The sequence below is a fragment of the Glycine soja genome, chromosome 4 (assembly GCF_004193775.1).
Source record: "Glycine soja cultivar W05 chromosome 4, ASM419377v2, whole genome shotgun sequence".
In the NCBI taxonomy this organism is placed as follows: domain Eukaryota; kingdom Viridiplantae; phylum Streptophyta; class Magnoliopsida; order Fabales; family Fabaceae; genus Glycine; species Glycine soja.
Window position 1 is genome coordinate 31,235,032 of NC_041005.1, and position 8,149 is coordinate 31,243,180.

Consider the following 8,149-nt stretch of genomic DNA (forward strand, 5'->3'; position numbering starts at 1 on the left):
ATCTTAGGAAGAAGTTTCCAAATTGAAGAAGCCAAAGGTTTGACCAAGGAATTCTATCCTTTCAAATTGAGATTTGCTCTCTGGTAATCGATTACTAGCAGTTTGAAAATGTTTTAATTCAAATTTTTAAAACCTGTAATCGATTACATAAGTCTTGTAATTGATTACCAGAGGGGATTTTCAGAAAATAATTTCCAAGAGACATATCTATTCAAATGTTTTATGAATGGCCATTCAAATGTTTTAAAGAGAGTTTTCATTGCCCAAACAGTTTTATCCTCTCGAAAGATCAAGAGTTTTTCTGAACTGAAATGTCTTATCCTCTCAAAAAGATTCCTTGGTCAACCACTTGCTTATTCAATAAGGAATTTTGATTGGTCTTCATTGTACAATCTATCCCTTTTAAGAGAGAATTCTTCTTCTCTTCTTCTTACTTCTGAAAAGGGATTAAGAGACTGAGAGTCTCTTATTGTAGAGGATTCTTGAACACAAGGGAAGGGTTGTCCCTGTGTGGTTCAGACTTTGTAAAAGGAGTTTTACAAAGAGAGTGGAAAATCTCAAGTGGGTTTCTTGAGGACTGGACGTAGGCGCGGGAAGTGGCCGAACCAGTATAAATCAAGTTTGCATTCCTCTCTTCCTTTAAACTTCTTTTATTGCTATTTATCTTTTGCTTTAAAGAAGTTTATTTTGATTTGTCTTTTGAGTAATTCATGTTAAGGGTGCATTGTTAATCCAAAAAGAAAGAGTGATAGTTCAATTGGGGAATAGTCTTTGCATCTTAATTCAACCCCCCTTTTTCTTAAGGTAACTGAGGCCATTTGTCCAACATCCTATTCTTGACAACTTGCTTCTCTAAGAAGACAAACTTTCTGGAATGATAAAATGAAGTCACATGAACGTCTATATTTTTACTTGAAAACACAGTCAATCAAACGTCTTTTTATTTTTTTGATTTTGAAACTTATTTTTTATTTTGAAACTTATTTGTTTTGAACTTTACTCATTGTTTTACGGCAACCCCACCAACGTGCAAGACGAGTAATCTCTGATTGAACGGTCTTGGAAGTCCAAACTCAGGAGCGCAGGTCGCTTGAGCAAACTGACCAATGGCTTGCACTTGAAAATCCTGATGAGTCATTAGAGACATCTAACAACAGTTTTCAAAATTGCCCCATGTGTGGCATCTCTTGTCAATGTCAGGATTTACACGCGATTCTCCTCAAATTTCAGCCAGCCCGCATCAATTAGACCTTGCACCTTACGCCTGAGGGTCATACAGTGCTCAATGGAATGCCCCAGGGCTCCCCCACGATATGCACATGTTGCGTTCGAGTCATATCCTCAGAAACATGGGGGTTTGAGGGAACCTAGCAGGGGTTATGGCTACCATTGCGTTATCAAGTAGATATGGGAGCAAGTTAGCATATGACACCGGAATTTGGGGTGAATCCTACAGGCTTTTCGCTGCAAAATTCATTTCTTGGTTGGTGTTTTTTTTTTTTTTTTTTTTTTTTTTTTTTTTTTTTTGGTTTGTGCTAAAGGTGGTCTTCGTCATTGGAAGTGCGGTAGACAGGCTTTGTGGTTGATTTAGGGATGGCCTTTGTGGATAACTGGGTGGTGGGTAAGGAGGTGGTTTGTTATTGACTGAGTAATAACATTGTTGGGTTTGGTGGGAAACTTGGCCGTATAGGAATGGCAGTCACAGCATGGGTTTCTCCCTCATCCTCACCCTCTTTATTTGCCCCAGTTTTCTCATTCGTCTAAGCAGGATGATTAAATTTGCCTCTTTTCGGATCCACATCGATCCTTTCACTGGCGAAGACCAAATCTGCAAAGCTTTGAGGGTGCGCGGCCCACCATCTTTTCATAGTAGAGTACCGATAATGTGTCTACCATCACGATCATCGTCTCCCTTTCCATCATTGGGGGTACCACCTGGGCCGCCAGATCCCTCCACCTTTTGGGCGTGTTCTTTGAATGATCCGTCCCCCTTTTTGCACATGTTCTGTAGTTGCATCCTATCCGGAACCATATCAAAATTGTAGTGATACTGCCTAACAAAGGCAACCATTAGGTCCTTCCAAGAATGGACTCGGGAAGGTTCCAAGTTAGTGTACCAGGTAACAGCTACCCCAGTAAGACTTTCTTGGAAGGAATGTATCAGCAATTCCTCATCTTTTGCGTATTCCCCCATCTTCTGACAATACATCTTTAGATGGTTCTTGAGACAAGTAGTCCCCTTGTACTTGTCAAAGTCCAGCACTTTGAACTTGGGAATGACCATGTTTGGGTATTAGGAACAACTTTTCTAGGTTAGCAAAGGCATAATCTTCACCTCCTTCAATGGCCCTGAGCCTTTCCTTTAGATGATCCAACTTTCCCATTCCTGCCATAGTCATGAGGGTTTTTAACCGCTGTGGAATGCAAGAGGTGCAGTTGTGGGTGATACTGAGGGCCCTCCAAAGGGTTTTGTAGGGTATACCACCAACTGCTTGCCCTTCAGTGGTATATCCGAGCCAAGGCTCGAAGTCGGCTAGATTGTGATGGGGAATTTCATGGGTCTCTTCCACGGTTTAAGAGACATGTGCATAATCAGTTTGGGGTTGCTGGCTTTCAATGGGTATAGGAATGGAGTTATTGACATTCTTATTGGGAGTGTACGCCACATTGGGTGGCGTATAGTTGAGAGGCAAGCCATATGACGGGAAGGCGTGCTCGTTTTGAATTTGCACATCATGGGGGCCGCCCGTACTTCCTAAATCTTTGCCTACCATATTTGAGGTTGGATGATTCATTTGCTTGAGGCCAGATGGGGACGTCGGGTTCACCTTAGCAACAACGCTAATAGCGGCAACTATAACCGCATTGGCTTCCATTATCCTCTTCATGCTCATCATGGCTTTTATCATTGTGGCCATTTGCTCTTTTATGGCCTCCATTTTTGGCCTTCATCTCTTGCACCTTCTCTACTTCACCCATTACTCTAGCTCTAGCACGAGTTCGGTAAGGGCGCCGTAAAGCGTTTCCTTTTCTTTTTGATAAGTTCATTTTATTTTATTTTATTTTATTTTTCAAGGAAAGAATGCAATGAGCAATGCAACCAATGAAAAGCATGGATGTATGCGAATGGTGTACAGTTGAAGTATTGCGAATTTTTACGCAGGATATGGGGTTGAATCAATTTAGATTTTCAACATGGTCCATGACATCTTTGTCAAGGTGAAACTGGAAGTAACAAGGACATTAACAATCCTAAATATGTTTGGCAGTAGACGAAGCAGTGATGTGACTCGATTCATCTTTTGCCCCAATTTTGCAAGACGGTTACTTCCATATTTCAACTTGACTTGATGAACCTTTTTGTAAAAGCATGAGCTTGGTTCAACCCTATAATCCAAGGAATGGCAATTCTGATCGCCAATACTTCAACAACATCTCATAGGGATGAATGACTCGGGCATACTTTAAGCTTATGCATGGAAAATGTAATTATGAAATTGAGATGCCCGAAGAAACACCATTTCCTAGTTAACCATGCATTAGGTACCATATTCAATTATTTTGTTTTTAAGTGAAACGGGTTTATGATCCCAACATGGTTGGCTCGTGGTGCCTAACACATGAAACTAAGAATGTAGTGTGAAGTTTCACGCTTCCCCCTTTTTTGTTTTTGTTTTGTAGAGGAAAACGCAAGGATGAGCAAACATGAAAACAAATGGTATGCAATTTTGTAGATCAAAAAGTTTGTTGAACGCATATGCATGATGATGCCATGACTCATGCAAAATGTGAGGCTGGAATATGATAACGGACAAATGCAGGATATGTCCATTATGATGTTATGAAGAGATGCTTATGCGATGCATGATATGAATGCATTTTACGGACACGAGAGCCCGGAAAATTATCTCTTCTTACTTGTGCATTTGGGGGCGCAGTGCCCCATGTGTACAATTAAGAAGGTGATATGGACCTTCCGGCTTCCCGTGACAAAGGACGAGACCAACATACAATGCATGCTAGAGATAAAATGCGGGAGTGACTTGATTCACACTGATTTTTGGAGTAAAAACGTGGGATAAACTCATTTTATTCAAAAAAGTTATAACTAGTCAAGATCTGAGCGACAATACAAACTTCCTAGCGGTTTCTAATCATATGGTCCATTAAGTCTATCATATGTTGACAATAGCTGAGAAGTCCGTGGATCTTCTTGGGGGCGGAGTAGGTGTCCGCCATTGCTTTGGCCTTGGCTAGCAATCGGGGAAGTTCTTGACTCCTGTTCAAAGTAAGAGCAAATCGGTCCGTCCACATTGTTGCCTCTTGGTGCCATGAATCAATTACCCTCTCCCTTGCTTCGCTTTCTGCTGATATCTTGGCGTACTCATCCTCTAGCCTTTGCTCGTGAGTCGCCGCTAGATTTAGCTTCTCTTTGCACTCATCGATGACGGCCCACATATTCCCTTCAGTCTCGCTTAACTGTTGGGACAAATTTCTTTTCGACCTAAGGTAAGCCTTTAGCTCGTCCTTCAAGATCATGCCTTTGACCCTTGATGATTCCTTTCACCTCTTCGGAGCTTGAGCTTACTATTGCTGCCCTATAAAGCCCCTCAAAACTTTGCTGGCACGTGTTCTTCCTTTCGGGCCTTCTTGGTTTCTCGTTCCAAGGCTTCAGCGGTGGCCATATTGACGTCCCTTAGTTCATCATACTCTTTTCAGACTTTGATGGCTATGGACTTGAACTTCTCTTCGACTACTCGGGCTCTTTCAAGCTCTGCCTTTAGGGCTTGTACCTCATCACTTTCTTCCGAAGCTTTAACCTCATCGTCCCTCATAGTCTTTAGATTTGGGAGCCAATCCGATCCTTGTGTTCGGACTCTCAGCCACTTATGATAGCCGCTGATGATCCCATTACTGCTTCCCCTAAGCTCTCTGTCCTTTCTTCACGCCGCATCCCATGCCTTGCGAACTCCTTGGAGTACCCTCGCGTTGTGGTCACTAAAACCCCGTGCGATGAAAGGCGTGATGCTTTCGTCTAATGGCGCTCCTCTCATGGGGTAGCCAAGCTGTCTTATGGCGAGAACGGGATTATAATTAATACAACCCCTTGTTCCCCTCAAGGGAACATTTGGACATCCTTCGCATGAAGATAGAATCTTGATTCTTCCTTCCTTCTAGCGAGGGAACCAATTAACAGACGCCCCCCCCATGCTAGCCAAGAGTTGGTCCCAATTCGCCTTTCCTTTTTCGAAGCACGAGTGGTAACTTTGTAGCGGATAGACGGGCTTGCCTTCTTGGAGAAAAAGGTGTGAAACCAGCCCCACCTAGAGAGCTGGAGTACAGCAAACAATCCTTGCATTGCTTTCTTCACATCTTCGGTCGAAGGTGTCATATAGGTCGGCTAGCATAGCGACAACCGGACTTTCCTTGTGGTTATGATAGGCGAGAAAAACGTCGATCGCTGCCAGGTCCACCAACCCATCCACATTTGGAAAGAGGACTCCCTCGAAAATCAACAGTGTGAGAATATCTATGAATGGGGTCCACTCGCCTTTATCTGCCAAGATTCTTGCTTTTACCTCCAAATATTTTCTCGGTATTCCGACCACCCCATTCCTGTTTTGCTTTACACGGTCCAACTCTTGTGCTGAGATTTTCACCACCTTGGCAACTCTTGTCGTGGAGGGATAGAACCCAGAGAAAAGATATGGCTTCCTTCCTCCCAGTGGGCATCCCAGGATTTCTTCAAACTCTTTCACAGTCGGCACTAGCTGGAAGTCCTCAAATGTGAAGCACCTTAGGGGCTGGTCATAATACTGGGAAAGGGATGCAATCGGTTCCATGGAGACTTCTACCCTAGTTAGGTCCCAAATCTTACCATAGGCTTTGCGGAAGGCTTGCCGTTGAAGTTGACCCATCAATTGCCCCAACTTTCGTAAACTGGTGACCTCTAAGCTCTTGATTTTGACTTGATAGAACCTCTTTTTAAGGAAGGCTTTTGACTTGATCCCATGTTTTACTAAAGTGAAATAAAATCTAGTGCGAAACAAAACTCCTACATCTATCATCGGTGGAATGGATGAATGCATGAAGAAATGCATATGACACAGATGCAATTTACGAATACGGGAGCCCGAGAAACTGTCTCCTTCTTAGATACAACGTCTAGGGGTAGCAAAGTGCCCCAACGTATGTATTTAAAACGGTGACACGGACCCTTCGTTGGTTTGCTAAAGTGAGGGGATCAAAGGCGAAACCTACGCATGATGCATATGCGAAAGGCACAACACGGGGATGTACATAGTACGACAATATTCACAAACAAATATAAGCAAAAGGGTATATGATACTTATGCATGGCAGTGTGAAAAATGGCACGCAACGTGTTTGCTCCGTGCCTCTATTTAAGGGACCTATAAGGGAAAGAGCTAACTAGGCTTTTAGTAATAATCCCCAAGGTAGTCATATCTCTCTTGATGGTTTCTAGAGGTATCATCCCCTTTGAAGAACATATTGTAGCAGTAGGGACTACTAGCAACAATAGGTTTTCAAAGAGAAAAGCTCTAGATGAGGGTTCACTGTAATCAAGCAAGTCGGAGACCTAGCATGATCACAGATTCACCTCCACTCCTTATGCTCCCATGAACCCGGGTATAGGGCCCTTTTTCACTCACAGTGTGTGCAAATAGTGTTGGTGTTTGTGTGCATCAAATGAATAAATATTTACCTCATGCATACATTCTAAAACACACTAAAAGCAACAAATAGTTTATATACACAAGAACATAAGACAAATAAAGGGAAACCAACAAAGGAGAAAGTCATGATAAAACATTGCACAAGATTAAATGGCCTAACTCTCTAAAAAACAGTCCCCAGTGGAGTCGCCAACTGTCGCAACCTACCCTTCGGCGGGAGGGCGACGCGTGACTCGCGGGATGCGTGTTCCACGAAAGGAATACGCGCGGAGTCGCCACCAATGTTTATTTGAGGAAAACGTCGGAAAAACCGGAAAAGACGCGATCTACGGACTTTTTAGTGAAAGGTTCGGGAGTTGTATTTACGCACGGGGAAGGTATTAGCACCCCACACGCCCGTCTCAAGGGACGGCAGCCCTTAATCGAATGTGCAAACATGACTTTGATTTTTATGTTCCCTTTTATGTTCTTATATCCTTTATACCCTTTTTTATATTTTTCTTTTTTGTGGTCGACAAGGGTGTTTCCCTTTGCTCCTACGTATTCCTCAATTTGGGATGAGAAAATCAGACCTACGTAGTTCTTTTTTATCAAGTGATTCTTTTTTACTTAAGTGGTGATCATTTTAAGGCGTTGGACCTTAAAAATGATCCTTTTTACTTAGTGAGAAATTGAGATGACAAACTTCAAAAGCCTATTTTTGTGGACGAGCTTGACTAGGCGAATTGATTTTAGCCTTTAGTTTCACTTTAGTTATTAATCAATTCGATTAAGAATGAGAAATCCCAAAGAGAAAACGTCCGATTGATTTTCCGCTTTATTTTACTAAAAGATGTCTTTTTGACTATTATATTATTTTTTTACCTCTTTTTGATTTCCAACGTGGTTACGGCACGACCGAACGGTCGGAATTTATTTTAACCGAAGTTAATGGATAATACAATTCAAACGTTCGGTGGAAATTTATTTTGTTTTTAAGTTAAGCGAGAAATGACTTAAGTAAAATGGCTTAAGCACGTCAACAGGGAGTATAAAAAGTAAACAAAACGAGAATAAAAATGCACGAAACACAATGTGGACCACTACGGGTACATAGAATGAATCGAAAAGCTTGGTTCGAGGTACTTACCCGTTGAAGATCGAAGAACGATGAAGAACGAATGAAGAACGTCGAAGAACGGTTCAAACCTTTGCGAGATTCCTTACGGAAAACGTTACGGAAACGTTTCGGAAGCGCCTCGGCTTAGATTTTCTTCACGGAAATAATTTTTCCAAGCAAATTCGAAAGAGAGAGAAGTGCCTAAGGGGCTGGACCCCTTCCTTCTTCATTTCCTCCCCTATTTATAGCAAAATAGGGGAGGTGGTTGCCGCCCAGCTCGCCCAGGCGAGCTCAGCTCGCCCAGGCGAGCAGGGTTGCTTCCTCCAGAAGCAACCGCCTTCTGGAGGAATCT